This window comes from Oncorhynchus nerka, linkage group LG4 (assembly GCF_034236695.1).
Source record: "Oncorhynchus nerka isolate Pitt River linkage group LG4, Oner_Uvic_2.0, whole genome shotgun sequence".
NCBI classification, from domain to species: domain Eukaryota; kingdom Metazoa; phylum Chordata; class Actinopteri; order Salmoniformes; family Salmonidae; genus Oncorhynchus; species Oncorhynchus nerka.
Genome location: NC_088399.1, coordinates 54,603,018 through 54,620,818, shown reverse-complemented (window position 1 = coordinate 54,620,818; position 17,801 = coordinate 54,603,018). Strand labels below are relative to the sequence as shown.

The 17,801-nt window shown below is 40.8% G+C and overlaps 1 protein-coding gene across 1 annotated transcript in view; it reads right to left on the bottom strand.

Moving 5' to 3' along the window:
* The window catches only part of LOC115128200 (ephrin-A3-like), a 92,708-nt gene that overhangs the window by 29,590 nt on the left and 45,317 nt on the right, over positions 1 to 17,801 (bottom strand). The window lies entirely within an intron of this gene.

Here is a 17,801-nt window from a genome sequence, read left to right as displayed (position 1 = left end):
TGCGTGCCCGCGAGAGAATGCAGTCACCTTATCAGAAGTACAAGGGCGAGTTTATTAAAGTCAGATTAAGGGCAGTTCAAAGGGCTAATGCCCACTATTACATCGATGCTGGTTTAACACCGCCTTAAACTCCACAGTCAATAAAGAACCAGGGAGATGGAGGGGAGAGGGCAGCCGACCAGAACAACAAGGATGGCTGGAGACTGGAAGTTAGACTGGAGAAAATAAATGGATGTGGAGGACTCTAGCATACCTCCAACTTGTTTTTGGTTCTCTGATTTCGACATGCTACTTACTTTATGTGGCAATGCATTTTGATTTTGATTGACATGTTGAATGCATGCTTGAACGTATTCAGCGGAAATAATCACTTCAAGTTTACCGTGGCACAACCAGTCGGCGAAGCGTTAGGGACTGCATTATTACATGTAATTATTTGTGACGACGGGCTAGTCATCACAAACGCCCTCTCGCCAATTTGCACTCTGGCATATTGGAGTTAGTAACACATCATCATCAGCGTTAATTACAACAAGCAACCTGTAATAATGCAATATTAATGTATTTAATGATCACAAACAACATGAGTCATCCATCGTGTGCGTCGCAAATGGCACCCAGCTCCCTACATAGTGCACCACTTTTGAACAGAACCCTATGGGCCATGGTCAAAAGTAGTGCACTATATAGGGAATTTGCTCCCATTTGGGACGCATTCAAATCCGGCCTGACCAGGCTATGGAGTTTTTCGGTCTGAGTGCTAAGGTTCCATCCCAAATGGCTCCCTATTCCCTATGTAGGGATATCCATTAGAAAGACCTTAGTAACCCAGCTGCTGCTTCCTATCCTGGACTATGGTGACACCATCAATCAAAACACAACCAAGACCTTACTAAGCGAATTAGATGTCACTTACAACAATCTTTGCAGATTCATTCTTGGATGCCATTATAAGGGTACACACCATGAGGTTTGAGTATGATCTCTCAGATACAAAGGCCAAACTGACTGGAATAATTGACCTATAAAAATCAGGGCATTAAAATCACGCAGTGAATCTAAGAAAGCCCTTTTTCAAATGTTAAGAACAAACGGTTTATGTTTTTGATGAATAGAAACATCACCATGTGAATATACTGTATTTGTAAATACAGTATGTATGTATGTATGTATGTATGTATGTATGTATGTATTATAGGTACTTAGTTTTATTAGTTATATTAGTAGTTGTAGCAGCAGTTTCTATTAGCTGTTGTCACACCCTGACCATAGAGAGCTGTTTATTCTCTATGATGGTTGGGGTGTGACAGTGACTAGGGTGGGTTATCTAGGTGATTAATGATCTATCTTGGCCTGGTATGGTCCCAATCAGAGGCAGCTGTTTATTGTTGTCTCTGATTGGGGATCATATTTAGGCAGCCATTTCCCCATTGTGCTTTGTGGGATCTTGTCTAGGTATAGTTGAAACTTCATTGAGCATCAGGTTTCGTTTAAAGCTTTATTTGTTTGTTTTTCTTTGCGTTTCTTTTCCTAATAAAGAGGATGGAAACATACCACGCTACATCTTGGTCCACTCCTTACAGCGATCGTGACAGCTGTAGGCCTATTAGTAGTTGTACAACAACTTTATTATGTTTGTTTATGTAAAAAAGTATTATTATTATTCAACATATTATTTTGGTTACTAAGTTATTGCTTTCAAAAAAATATAGTGCACTACTTTTGACCAGGTTCCACAGAGCACTGATTTAAAAAATAGTAGGATGAATACAGTTGAAGTCGGAAGTTTACATACACTAAGGTTGGACTCATGTAAACTGTTTTTTCAACCACTCCACATATTTCTTGTTAGCAAACTATAGTTTTGGAAAGTCGGTTAGGACATCTACTTTGTGCATGATGCAAGTCATTTTTCCAACAACTGTCTACAGAAGGATTACTTCACTTATAATTCACTGTATCACAATTCCAGTGGGTCAGAAGTTTACATACACTAAGTTGACTGTGCCTTTAACCATCTTGAAAAATTCCAGAAAATTATGTCATGGCTTTAGAAGCTTCTGATAGGCTAATTGACATCATTTGAGGTGTACCTGTGGATGTATTTCAAGGCCTACCTTCAAACTCAGTGCCTCGCTTGACATCATGGGAAAATCAAAGAAATCAGCCAAGACCTCAGGAAAAAAATTGTAGACCTCCACAAGTCTGGTTCATCCTTGGCAGCAATTTCCAAATGCCCTGAATGCACCACGTTCATCTGTACAAACAATGGTACGCAAGTATAAACACCATGGGACCACACAGCCTTCATACCACTCAGGAAGGAGACGCATTCTGTCTCCTAGAGATGAATGTACTTTGGTGCGAAAAGTGCAACTCAATCCCAGAACAACAGCAATGGACCTTGTGAAGATGCTGGAGGAAACAGGTACAAAAGTGTCTATATTCACAGTAAAACGAGTCCTATATCGACATAACCTGAAAGGCAGCTCAGCAAGGAAGAAGCCACTGCTCCAAAACCCCCATAAAAAAAACAGACTACGGTTTGCAACTGCACATGGGGACAAAGATTGTACTTTTGGGAGAAATGTCCTCTGGTCTGATGAAACAAAAATTCATGCTGGAAGGTCATGTCAGGATAAGCATGCAGGAAGGGTAACACATGAGGGAGGAGGATGTCTTCTCTTAATGCACTGCGTTGAGATTGCCTGCAATGACAACAAGCTCAGTCCAATGATGCTGTGACACACCACCCCAGACCATGATGGACCCTCCACCTTCAAATCAATCCAGCTCCAGATTACAGGCCTTGGTGTAATGCTCATTCCTTGAACGATAAACGCAAATCCGACCATTGCCCCTGGTGAGACAAAACTGCGACTCGTCAGTGAGGAACACTTTTTGCCAGTCCTGTCTGGTCCAGCGACGGTGGGTTTGTGCCCATAGGCGACGTTGTTGCAGGTGATGTCTGGTGAGGACCTGCTTTACAACAAGCCTACAAGCCCTCAGTCCAGCCTCTCTCAACCTATTGTGGACAGTCTGAGGACTGATGGAGGGATTTTGCATTCCTGGTGTAACTCGGGCAGTTGTTGTTGCCATCCTGTACCTGTCCCGCAGATGTGATGTTCGGATATACCGATCCTGTGTACTTGTTGTTACGCGTGGTCTCCAACTGCGAGGACGGTCAGCTGTTCATCCTGTCTCCCTGTAGTGCTGTCTTAGGTGTCTCACAGTAAGGACGTTGCAATTTATTGCCCTGGCAACATCTGCATTCCCCATGCATCCGTGCAGCGCGCCGAAGGCACGTTCACGCAGATGAGCAGGGACCCTGGGCATCTTTCTTTTGGTGTTTTTCAGAGTCAGTAGAAAGGCCTCTTTAGTGTCCTACGTTTTCACAACTGTGACCTTAATTGCCTACCGTCTGTAAGCTGTTAGTGTCTTAACGACCGTTCCACAGGTGCATGTTTATTCATTGTTTATGGTTCATTGAACAAGCATGGGAAACAGTGTATAAACCCTTTACAATGAAGATCTGTGAAGTTATTTGGATTTTCACTAATTATCTTTGAAAGACAGGGCCTTGAAAAATGGGTTTCTTTTTTTGCAGAGTTTAGTTCTCCATGCGCCTGTCTGGCAGGCGGTACCGTTGCAACAAGGCTATGACCAACAGACTGCTAAACAGCTTCTATTGTAACGTTCGTCGTCCTCGTCTGAGGAGTATGAAGGATCAGAGGACCAATGCGCAGCGTGGTACGTGTTCATGGTGAATTTATTAAACACAGAACCTTAAAACAAAAATAACAAAGAGAATGACACAAAACGAAACTGTCTGGTGACATACACAAAGACAGAAAACAATCACCCACAAAACACAGGTGGGAAAAGGCTACCTAAGTATGATTCTCAATCAGAGACAACTAACGACACCTGCCTCTGACTGAGAACCATACCAGGCCAAACGCAAAACACAACATAGAAAAATTAACATAGACAACCCACCCCGACTCACGCCCTGACCAACCTAAAACAAAGACATAACAAACGAACTAAGGTCAGAACGTGACATCTATCCCCTGGCCAGAATACTGAGAAATGGCTAACACCTACTACTCTTCCTCTCCCACAGACGAGTCACACTCTATGCTTAGACTCTATGCCCATCCATTGGTTTCTACTCACAAAGCCACAACCTACACTTCAGCTAAAATGATTATAGATTAGATGTATTACTCCATTACGCTGCTGTCCATTGATTATTGATGTCCATTAACATTATTAGTTACAGTGCCTATCATGTTGTTTTACAGCCTGAATTTAAAAGGGATTCGATTGAGGTTTTGCTTCACTGCCCTACACACAATATCCCATAATTTCAAAGTGGAATTATGTTTTTAGAACATTTGACAAATTAATAAAAAATGAAAAGCTGAAATGTTTTGAGTCAATAAGTATTCAACCCCTTGTTATGGCAAAGCCTAAATAAGATCAGGAGTAAACATGTGCTTAAATTAACAAGTGACATAATAATAATAAGTGGTGACTTATTACAGAGTTTAACGGCTGTGAAAGGAGAAAAATTAGGATGTATCAACACCATTGTAGTTACTCCACATACTAACCTAAATGACAGAGTGAAAAGAAGGAAGCCTGTACAAAATACAAATATTCCAAAACATGCATCCTGTTTGCAATAAGGCACTAAAGTCAAACTGCAAACAATGTGGCAAAGAAATGTACTTTATGTCCTTACAAAGCGTTGTGTTTCATACAGATCCAACTAAACACATCACTGAGTACTAGGGGTGTACCAACATGGCATACTTGTAATCATGTCTGTAAATTGACAGTTGATAGTCGGATTGGATTGGATGATACTCATGATTGGAAAAAACTGAAAAACTGTTTTGTGCTTCGCTCTATTCCCTTTAGTTTTATCCTAAAAAACTCCCTAATCCTTGCCGATGACATGCATAACATGACGAAGCCACCACCATGCTTGCAAATGTAAAGAGTGGTACTCTTTAGGGGTGTGCCGAGTAGTCAGACAAAATGAGTATCATAACGGATATGGGCAATTTTCTGGATGCGATTATGATCAAAGTATTTTTTGTAATTATCCATGTAAGTAATTTTCGGGTGTCAGCACGCATCTTTCTCATGTCAGTCATATGCAAGGTTCTACGTGGTCTAAATAAGTCAACTGGCCAGTTTGTTTGTCTGTAAAGAGAAGGGTGGGCTGTACGTTGATCCTGCTGCTCTGATTGGATGGAGAGAAGCTGTATTTCACCGTCTACTTGCTCCATAATTTCACCCGATCACTTTTCCTCGCATGTTTTCGGTCTGATCATTTAGATTGCTGTTGCAATCACATGGCGAGAACGTCTGCGATCAAGCTATCAATGTGCATAATAACTAACAAGCGCATCTGACTGAGTGACAGCAAAGTTGGTGGCCCGCTGCAAGTTGAGGACACAGACAGACACACACACATAAGGCAGGGTTAAAGACACATTATTTATGATCGTAGGATACGCAGTCTCTCTCCTCTCGCTACAGCTAACTTCATTAGAATTATTATGGGGATTATAATAAATTGACATATTTGTAGGGGTTGATACATTTTTTGTTAGTTAAAAATACACAACTTTAGAGGACTTAATTAAGCCTCGAATATATTGCAAATTTGCCCTTTTTGACCATCAGGCTACACTTTACAATAGGACTCAACTCTGACCGCAGCATCTATCGGTAGTCTAAACTGACACAAATTGGGGGATTTTTCACACCTAACCAAGCTATTATACTATCCTTTTGTAAATTAATGGAGGTGTGAATGTTTCTGTCTGTGTGTCTCAATTCAATTCAATTCAAGGGGCTTTATTGGCATGGGAAACGTGTTAACATTGCCAAAGCAAGTGAGGTAGATAATATACAATAGTGAAATAAACAGTAAACATTAACAGTAAACATTACACATACAGAAATTTCAAAACAATTTCAAAACAATAAAGACATTACAAATGTCATATTATACATATATATATATATATATATACAGTGTTGTAACAATGTACAAATTGTTAAAGAACACAAGGGAAAATAAATAAGCATACTCGCACTAGAGTTCTGCATCGGGCAAAAAAATCCGTAGGCGGGTGGTCCCGGAGTTGAGAGAACTTGGGTAAATACAATGGCGCAATAACACTTGACATGTGGACTGACGGTTTTCGAAAAATAGGATACTTGTACCTTACAGCCCATTACATGAATGAAGAGTGGATGTGAAGAGTGGATGTGCAGCTCAAAACTGCAGATAACATAAGGCCAGCTATTGTGAAAGAATACTTGTGGATCTTGTTGATTTCCACTATCGCTTCCTGGCCCTGGAGGAAAGCAAACAGCCTACTGTTCACCAGGTTGGTAATTGTGCGGTTCCAAAGGATGAAGCGTCACCTACAGATGGAGTTGTGGTTTCAGAGTTGTGGTTTCAGAGAGAACCCAGCTGCAAGCCTGCGACACAGTACAGCAATTTTAAGAACTCCAGAGATGAACAGACTGTTTTTGAAGTTATTGTTTTAGTATATTTATTTGTTGCCTAATATTATAAGGCTCTTTAAAGTTATTTGAGTTGTCAATGTGCTGCATTCCATTGTAGAAAAAAAAATTATCGTTCTGAATTCATGGCATGGTTTCTTTTTAGCTAAATGTTGAATAGACATGCAGGCAAATGAATTCATGCAGGAAAAGAAGAAGAATAGCCTGCTGTCTGTAGTCATAAAAACAACCAGGCAAAATAAACTGACGTTATTTTGTTGGCTAACGGATTGGATCAGCTCTCGGAACTCATTAAGAGGCGGCTTCTATCTTCAATATAATCACTCATTCAGAAGGTTAAACCCATAGGTCTTCGGTCTGCTGTAAATGAAATTAGATTACCAGGTTCATTGTTCATTAAGTTATAATAATCCATGCCTTCTGGGAATGTTGTGAAGTCCAAAAGTTATGGACGGAGTTATAAAGTTGCTGTCAGAAGTATTAGAAATGGAAATGTCCATGTAATCCGTCCGTTTGCATATTGCAAGACATGGCATATAAGGGTGGGTTGGACGACACTTTTCTCGTCAATCATCTTGAAAAAAACGTATACTTAAAAACTGGAAATCAACCAATCAGCTTTTAAATGCTTTATTAAAAAAATGTTGTGCGTGGGTGATGGAAGGAAACAAAATGGTGCAGTTTGATGCCATGTGGCGAAGAGTGATGTGGCGCTGGAGATGAGGGTGTGTGCAGGTGGGTCTAGGCATGTCTGATGTAGTTGATGTTTGTGTGCATCTGTATGTTGTCATCTGTATTGTCAAAAAAAGGAAAATGGTACAAAAAAAAGATAAAATGATAAGCTCGCAACACGCATCTGATTATTAATTATGAATAGGATTTATTTGATTTATTTTGTTTACATTCATCAGGTATGAAGGTAAGACCCAGATGCAGAACACGTTGAATAAAGAATAGTTTAATATTCCAACAGGGGCAGGCAATATTCAGGTCTAGGCAAGCAGGGGTCAGTAAACCAGAGGAGGGCAAAAGGTACAGGTCGGCAGGCAGGCTCAGGGTCAGGCAGAGTGGTCAGGCAGGTGGGCTCGGAGTTAGGACAGGCAAGGGTCAAAACCAGGAAGGCGAGAAAAGAAACGCTGGAAAAAGCAGGCGCTGAGACACAAAACGCTGGTTAACTTGAACAAACAAGACGAACTAGCAACAGACACACAGAGAACACAGGTATAAATACACAGGAGATAATGGGGAAGATGGGCGACACCTGGAGGGGGGTGGAGATAATCACAAAGACAGGTGAAACAGATCAGGGTGTGACAACATTCTTTATTGTAACCACAATATCACAAATAATAGAACACATACACACACACAAACACACACAACATGAGCCGATTAACTTGGTCAAAACATTTTTTATTAAAGACGATCAGAAATAATGTTTTTATTTATTTATTTTCATCCAAAGCCACGAATTGAGTGAATCCCTCAGCTTTATTCTGAGAAATATAGCTTCATGCTCCAAAATAGGCCAAGCCTAAACTAATTTTAAATTGCCTAAGTAAACTAGTATATTTCATAAATAAAACAAGTAAATTAAATAACTCTGGTCTTGAAAATATGGCAAACTTTTCCCTCTCTGTATCCTCGTTGGACTCTTTTTCATTCAGTTTCTTCATCACATCAGCAAAGAAGGATTCCGTGTTTCAGAAACTCACTTTATATAGAGAGTCCACACTTTGGTAAATAAAGCCAGTTTGTTATTTAGATTTTTTTTTTTCGAGGGAGAGAAACCAAAAGCAAAACCAAAAGCATAATCAGCGTTCTAACTCCCCCTTGCAATAGTGTGTCGCAATGAGAGAATGACGCAATTTACCACAATCTGCCACCATCTACCACAACATGTCGTGGCATAAACTCAAAACATTTAATTGAGGAACCACTGTACATACACACACACACACCTCTGTTCGCTGCTCCCAAACTGAAGCTTTTTTTTGCAGTGAGAACATGCAGGGAGGTATTTGACTAAATCTAGTTAGGCATATAAAACATCCTGGAGGAAAACCTGGTTCAGTCTGATTTCCAACAAACCCTGGAAGACAAATTCACCTTTCAGCAGGTCAATAACCTAAAACACAAGGCCAAATATACACTGGAGTTGCTTACCAAGATGACACTGAATGTTCCCGAGTGGCCTAGTTACAGTTATGACTTAAATTGGCTTGCAAAATCTATGGCAAGACTTGAAAATGGCTGTCTAGCAATGATCAACAACCAACCTGACAGAGCTTGAAGAATTTGGAAAGAATAATGTGCAAATATTGTACAATCCAGGTGTGGAAAGCTCTTATAGACCCAGAAAGACTCACAGCTGTAATCGCTGCCAAAGGTGATTCTGACATGTATTGACTCAGAGGTGTGGTGAATACTTATGCAAATGAGATATTTCAGTATTTTATTTTCAGTTAATTTGCAAAAATGTTAAAAACATGTTTTCACTTTGTCATTATGAGGTATTGTGTGTAGATGGGTGAGAATAAGTGTAATAAGTGAAGGGGTATACTGTACATGCTTTCTAAAGGCACTGTATCTATTTAACCTTTTATTGGTCACTCTTACTCCTGTTTACATGTATATATTACCATTAGTATAATATCATGTATATATTCCTGCTACCAGTCACTTTCCAGCCCTGTTCACATGTAATATCCTACTACCAGTCACTTTTCATGTATAAACCCACCTCAACCACTCCAGTACCCCTGCACATTCAAGAAGGTACTGCCACTGACCTGTATAGAGTTGCATTCTCGTGTTTCTTTCACTCACATCTTAGTTCTTGTGTGTGTTTATAAAAAAAAAAAGATATTTTCTATCATTATCATTATCACTGCATTGTTGGGAAAGAGGTCTCAAGGTAAGAATTCTGCTGTTTTACACCTGTCTATCCTGTGCACGTGTTGAATAAACTTGGAAACTTGAGTAAGGAATAGAGTGTCATTTGGGAAACAAAATCAGGCCTGGCTGGTCCAGAGATGGGGGGATGTGTTGGGTACTGTTGGTCGCTATGTGTACTGTAGTGTTTACTGGCCAGTCATTGCTGATGACTAAGGGGAACAGGGCTCTGATTCAGGGGGAAATTGCAGCCAGTTCCAGCCGGTTGGACACAGTTAAGGCCGGTATTGATTTCTGTGGAAATTTAGAGCCCTCGGACACCCCCAGTGTAAAACCAGTTCGATCAGGCTTCGGCTGCCTGGGCAACAGTTGAGTAGCTACCTGTTAGACAATGCCTATACAGGGGGACCGCGGATATCTGGACCGAATAGGAGTTGGACATGCTTTGTAAGATATATTTTGTAAGTGATAAAGATGTAGCAAATACTGTATTTGTGAAATGTAATATTTAATGACTGGTAGCAGTTTTTCTTTTACCACTTGGTAGGTGATATCACAATATTGCGTTGGCTAGTGATATAGGTCATTGTCATGGGGATTACCGGGACCAATTCATTCCATGCCTTCCAATGAATTCAATCAATCCCTGTTGAGTTTACCTTTTTGCATTAGCAAGTGTTTGTGTGGAGACACACAGCAATGTGTGTGTTCGCTCAATCTCTGATTATCAAGTGTTGGATAATCCAAGGTTAAGGCAATTGTAATGAATCTCAGATCCTATCTAGGATTATTGGATCCCGGACCACATTCATCTCAATATGATGATATGAAGGTGACCTAGGGCTCTGAAGATAATCTCTTTACTCACTGGCGCCTGGGGGAATATTAATTCTGTATGCTTACAGACCTTCAACATTCACCACCACCATTATCACCAACAGACAGTATACTTCTGTTAACAGTATACTTCTCTAGTTTGGACTCCTACAAATGGACTGATACATTATTTAATTAAAATTGATTTAGTTTAGGGATGATAATATATGTATTATTTTTGGTTAATAATCCATGATTCTCTTCACAGGTTTTGTCTGTCAGTTGAAACTAACAGCCTTTTCAAACAGAGATCGAGTCATTTAATTTCAAAACCCTCCCGTTTTCATTTCCTATGTCCGCAGGTGCCTTTTTCATGCTCAATGCCATTTTTCTTCTTGCTCTCTTGATTTCTCTTCTTCTGCTCTCCTTAAATTCAATAACATTCAATTGCATTGAACACAGATTGCTTCATTGGCATGACAAAGGAACATTTTGTGTTGCCAAAGCGTGAACAGAAACAAACAAATTGAGCTCGAAAACAATAAGTGAGAACAATAAGTGGTAATTATGAGGCCCAATTAAAGCTGTAATCCAATGAATGAGGTATATGACAATTAGAGTTGAAAAAAGGCCCCGACAGGTCGGTTGTTTTTGCGGTACCTGCTGTTTTTTCGGGTCGTGACAGGTGGCTGCGTGCTCAGCTGCCATTCCAGCACACCTCTGTATCCCCTCTCCAGAGGGCTCAGGAATTATCACTAAATTCATGTTCCACTTATTCGCAGTTTGAGCACAGCCAGTGTTCTCGGCGAGGGGCAAATCATCCTCTTTGTGCGGCTGGTAGATAGGGACAAATAAATAACACCCACTCTACAGCCACGTATATGTCAATGGCACACCACCTCCACAGAACTCGCATAAACACAGATCCACAGACAAACACAGACACACAGAGTCTCTGTGGATATTGCGATTATGGGGGAAATAAGGAAACTGGAACTGTAACATAAAGGGAAGACGATTTGAGCATAATGCTGAAACAAGCAAGAAACACAGACACGAAGAGCGTAGCAGAAGGACATTTTGAGAAATATGCTATATTGCAAGCTGTTTCACAGACTAGTAATAGACAGTTCTTTTCTACATAACAACATTGTCGGCTAGTCACTTACTGCTAACAAGGCACATATCTTTATATAGGCTCAGAAAAGGAAAAAAGCAAACAAGCAAAAAGAAGTATGGTTTGTTGACAATTGCTTTGGTATTTGTCATGTAGAGTTTGGATGTGGTATTTCATGAAATAAATAGTTTTGGTCAATAGATTTTTGTGCACATGGCATCTGTGTGTGTCTGCGCTGTGTGTGTCTGCAGTTTAGCCGTGTGGATTAAGTGAGGCACTCGTTTATGGTAGTACTGATCCTTCTCTTCCCGGCTCGTTTCCTTATTCCCTGCGTGAGTGTGCATCTAGATATTTAGACATTCAGCCCTCCAACGATGTCACTAGCATCCTTTTGATCAGTCGAGAGGCACTCAAAAGGATGTATTTCACAGTTGCCGCCCTTCCTCTCTCTCTATTGTCTCTTTGAGTAATGTTTTGGTCGGCCTACTTCCTTAAGGATTCTGAGGTACTACGGACAACTTTTTTTCTCCCTCATCCTTGAAAAATTTGCCAGTTATCATGACAATTTATCATAATTTGGGTCAATACAAATTGGTAGTTATTAGTTCATTTTGACTGTCTATAGCGTCTCTTTAGTCAATCCTACAGGGCCACAGTAGAGTACAGTAGGCAACCAATTTCCATTTTGCCCCTCGGAGTTAATTGATCAATTTAAAGTCAATGATTTGACAGAGTTGACTCACTGGGGCTTGAATGGCCGGAATCAGTTATGCCTTTTGAAGAAAAAGCAGTGGGAGCTGGCTGACTCCGTACATTCAACAACCAGGCAGAGACGGGAATGGCCAGGCACCCCAGGTTTACAGTAATAACCTACCATTCTGAATCTGCATTCATATGAAGGTTTCCAGCTCAACATGTGTGGTGGAACTTCACTGGATGTCTGCAACTCTTTAGTGTTCCTTCTACTTTCTACTTCCTGAGGCACAGAATTCTGACAGTTCTGAGAGGGGGAGAGAAATGCAATTACTTGTAAATAGAGACTACCTGCCATTGTGAATTTGCCCTGGGCCTCGAAATTACCTCCAACACCTTCCGAGATGTGTGTGTGCGTGTGTGGGATTAAGGGACGTGATAATGGCCTTAGCTCAAACTGTGGCACATTTCTCTTGCCACCTGCTTTAACCTTTCGTCCTCTTTCCCTCCTCTCTCCGTCCTCTGGCCTCCCACGCATCGCCTTTCCTCACAGACTTTCTTAACAGGCACAATTGGCCCTCGTCACCCAGACGGGAGATGGAAAGGAGATTTTAAGAACCTCTGCCAATTCTGCCATGCCATCGCATCATTTAAAACACCTGCAGTACCGGTGCGTGGGTAAAATCACCGGGGATACCAAGCCAGAAAAAAAGCCATATTACAACCTATGTGTTGTGATAATTGCGTTGTTTGCTCTGTAACCCGTTAGTTCATATGCCTATATATATATATATATATATATATATATATATATATATATATATATATATATAGGCCTAAGGCCAAGACAATAAGAAGATACAGTGGTAGAATAAATAAATTCAACCCCACCTTTTGTTTCATCAGAAAACCGGAGCGCAACCTTTGTCTGGTGAAGTCAACAATTTAGTTCAATCAACGTAAGCTAAATATGATGTGGCTGCCCATGGTTTTGATTTCTGTGTGTGTGTGTGCGTGTGTGTTCTTGCAAGAACAAAAAACATGTTGACTCACCCTACTTGTAGAGAAATGCCAATGCCATCCTCTTCATTCATGTTGCCTGAATGGTCTATCACTCTGTCATTCATTACAAGCTTTTAGGTTTTGTTGTCCTAGGCTACCTGACTAAAATGCTTGCTTGCTAGCCTAGCTTCCTGTCATGGGCAACATTAGCTAGTTAACATTAGCTTTCTACATCTAGCTACATTGAACTTATTGAACTATTGAACTTCCATCCACTCAGGCCAAAATGATCAATTTTAGCAAGCTAGCTAGCAACCAGAGGACAACAACACAATGAGATGTACAACGAGTTTCTGTCAATAAAGTTAGCTCTTTATGCAATGTGATTGTAGTGAAGCCAAATCCAAACGGGCTTCTCTTTTTTGGGGCGCCAGGACCATTCACAGCTCACTCGGTTTAGCTTCAATGGTGATTGGCTATTATTTTATTTATTTTTTATTAAGGGAGGCCAAATTCTCGCTGGCTTCCCTTGCATTTAATGCTACGGGTGGCAACAATGTCACACTCTTTTGGACCATACAGCCTCAGATAGATGGCCTACACATACAGAGAGGCGCTGTTTCTTTGCTCAGATGCTTTCTCCGGTGAGATACATTCAGCCTCTTGCTAATTGAAGAAAAATTATGAAACACAGTGAGATGAAAGATACATTATTTTATATATTTTACTTTTCTTCTAGGTACATGTTTTCGGGAAGCCTGACTTCGCTTGGCATCCATTAATAAATGCCACTGAACACCTGTGCTATCATACAGGTTTCATTAAGTAATAAGGGGAGGATGCGGTTTTGTCTGAGTCAGGCAACTGAATAAGTACAACAGAAGTCTAGTGCTTTTAATGTGGAATCTTAAACCACAAGTCTCTCTTAGAACATTTGAAAGAAAGGTGCCCATCTCTCTTTGCAGTCAAAAAGCCAGCCAATTTTCTTTCCTCAGCTCTGTTCCTGTGTGTGACCCAATCTAGTCTTTGACTGGTGAATCTCTGATACGCCTAACTGTACACGCAAACATTTTAAAAGTCGGTATGTCAAACTAATTATGCTTTTTCTAAAACCAACTTGTCTAGATCACACAATATTCAAACAAGGAATCTCAATCTGTATAATGAAACTATGTATGACAGGGGTTTTCAACTGTATCCACACCATATGTATGATGAACCCAATAATATCATGTTTTTCTTCCTTCTGCTCTTTCAAACCTGATTGCTCCCTATGTTCTTGCCTCTTCCTCCTTTCCACCATTCTCTTTGGATAACACCTGTTTGTCTTACCTTACCTTTTCGATCCTTTAGCTTTTCTCCCCATCTCACTTCTTCTCTTTCACTCGCTTTCATCCTCCCTAAACCTCCCTAAATCCATCACTCATTCACTTCATCCCCTTCCACCCAGACAGTTCTCCTTTCAGATCTCTCTATCCTCTTCGGTTGTGATGGACTACAGCACAGTCACATGTGAGTGATATCAGTGGTTACTCTCCTGTAGGCCTGGCTGTAGCCCGGTGCCATGCTTCATATTTCACTGTGATGATCGCCTCTGTTATTAGAGAGAGAGACTGGCCTAGGGGACAGTAATGTACAGTGACAGCAGCGGTATCTGCCCCCCCTCCATATTGGGGTCGGGGCCCAAATGGCACCCTATGGGCTCTGGTCAAAGAAGTGCACTATGTAGGGAATAGGGTGCCATTTTGGACGCACTCTCTGATAGCAGCTTAGTGTGATTTTTAATAGTCCTCCATTATGGTGCCCCTTTTTCAGTGTCCCATCTTCACTGGATAATGTAGGACTATAGGGGAGATGGTTTCAGCCTCGATTCCTCTGACATGAAGCACTTTTTCTCCAACTTGACATCTGTGTAGCTTGGAAGGATGGCAGGGCTGTAATTTAGCTGAAAATATCCATCGATCGGGCCATTTCACTCGTTAAAGAATCTTTTCTTTTATTCTCTCATTTCATGTATTTTTCCATATGCTGGATTCATTCCAGGCTGGTTGGTTTGAAGCATGGGCTATTCTTAGGTCAGTATTATGGCTTACCTATCATTGAGAAATGCACTAGTATACACTATTATTTAAAAACAACTTTTCACAAAATCCAATATGAAATTCAGACTTGCTGTACATGGGGGTAGTAGACCGTATGCTGAAATTTGATTTGAAACAGTAGAAACAAGACCAAAACATCCTCTTTCTATCTCTCTATACACCATAATGGACAACACAATTTGCTGATTGGTAGTATCAGTCTATACATGCCAGCCATCATGGAGGGGTCATGCGTTTTTCATAAGTGATACATGTATTTTAATGAGAGAGGCTGACGAGGTGGTGCTGCATCTGCACAGAGGATGGCCTTCACCACTCTCTCCCTCATTTAACATTTTTCTCACGACCTGTCAGTCAACAACTCCAAGGCCTTCTCGCGTCTGTCTCCCGTAGTATCCCGGAATATCAATCAGCCTAAATCTTTGCATATTTTTGCATGATAATTAAGAGAAGATTGCGACATGGTGCAGACGATCAATCTGCAAATCAGCAGACCAGATTCAATCCAAATTTCGACTCTGTTCGCAGATGGCAAACTAAACAGCCTAAACTGACAGGGCTGCGTTCGGGTGGTAGGAAGGACCTCCCCTGCCAGGAAGAGAGGGCCATGTCAGTGCCTGTGTGTAATTTGGAATTAATGGGACGGTAAAAACTTTTAATTCAAAATCCCAGCCTTGGGGACAAACACATTTGCATACAAATGAACACAATTTCCTATTTGTTCGATATGCAAATGGTAACAAGAAGAAACTTACAGGGGGCTGCCAGCCGATGCCACAGCTCTTGCCCAGTGCAGAACGTAGGCACCCAACCGAGCACTTGAAAAACAGCCCTGTTGGAGATATCAGGCTGGGGCAGGAGGTGAGCAGCGGTCCTCCTGGAGGACCACAGAGTCCTGTGAGGTTCAAAGTAACCTTTCTGTCTTCAACTCATTTACACCTGGAAATAACAGGTGAGGTGACTCTTCCTCCAAACACAGAATCCAATTATATGACTAACGATTTGAGGTGGAAGGCAGTGGGTGAGGCTATCCCAAGGGTAGGAGGTGGAGGCCTCCCACTGGGAACAGACGTCAGTTCAAGGTCTAGTCTTGATTTACATTTGGTTGAGTTGTCAACTACTATGAATTCAACATGAGATCAACAAAAAATGCACCATGTTATTGGATTTAGGTTAATAAATGTTAGGTGAAAAATGCATGAAATTCCCTTATGTTGATGACTTTTTGCAAATCCAATTAGTTTTCCACATTGATTCAAAGTCTTCACATTGATTTTTTTTGTGTTGAAATGACTTGGAAACAACGTTAATTGAAAAAAAATGCCCATTGGAGTTGTTTTTAAAGTAAACTTTTCAGAGTAATTATCGAATTACACTCTGTTGCGTTTTGTTGTTTTGATACGCGGAATATGTATTTAGCTATTTGTGAGTTTTCACACAAGCCACACTGAATAACGATACACCATCAAATGCAACTCTCTCCTTTGTGTTTCTTCTATTCAAAGGCTCAGCTATGACCTGAATCACAATAGTGAAATAGGGAGAAATGACACAGGGGCACGTTCTGATAGCAAAACAGAATCCATCACAGCCAACATGAAAGAGACTGTTGAGGCAAAACTTGTTTACATTAAGATACTGTAAGTGACTGACGTGTTGGATGGGACACAAACCAACAGCTTGTTGAAAAATTACAGGCAGCGGGCTGCCAGCTTGGATTTGATTCAGCGACTAAACTGTGCACTTAATACTGCCGAGTGTTTACATTGTGTGGGTTGTGGGTAGTCAAGGTGATATTTACTGTCTACAAAAGTCGGGAAACTGCCATATTCCCAGTTTCAAAACAATCAAACCCACACCTAAACAAAGCTTATGTGTGTAATCAAGGTGATACGGTATACAACAGTAGACGAGAAACTGTCATATTGCCATTTTCACAACAATCACACACACACACATATAAACATATAAAATGGCAGCATTTGTAATCAATGCTATCCTTTTAAATGTTGAAATCCAGCATCTCCAATGACCACTCATTAATAGGCCTAGCAGCATATAGCTGGAGCAATTCTCCCCAGAAACTCTGAAGGTGACACAGCACTTTCAGCAGACTTTGATGGGCCACTGGGGAGCTGTATTTCATATCACAGACGTGCTTCTCCATGTTGGATGATGCTTTCACAATCAGCCACAACCATTACAGACGGGTCTCTCTCTGGCACAGAAAGGTTTTCTGTTTATTCTACGTCTTAAAGCAGAGAGAGGCTTGTGTCGCCTGCCAGTAAATTCAAGATGAAACTCCTCCAGATCATTTCAGCCCTGCTGCACATGTAATCCAATCACTAAATCATTAATTAATCAAGTGTTTACATCAACAGCGAATCTCGCCGCTCTCCCAACGGAATGTCCTTGTGTCTCAAGCCTCCTCGCCAACTTAACATACTAAATCAGCGGGTTGGAGGATGTTCGAAGGGGCTTTACCGTCTTTACACGGAAAGGGAGAAGAAAATAAGAAATCAGAAAACGAGTGAGAGGTAATAGCTCATTAAAAACAGAAATAGAAGAAGAAGAAAACTGTCCAGGAATATTATAATGGACTCCGGCCAAATTGACAGGTC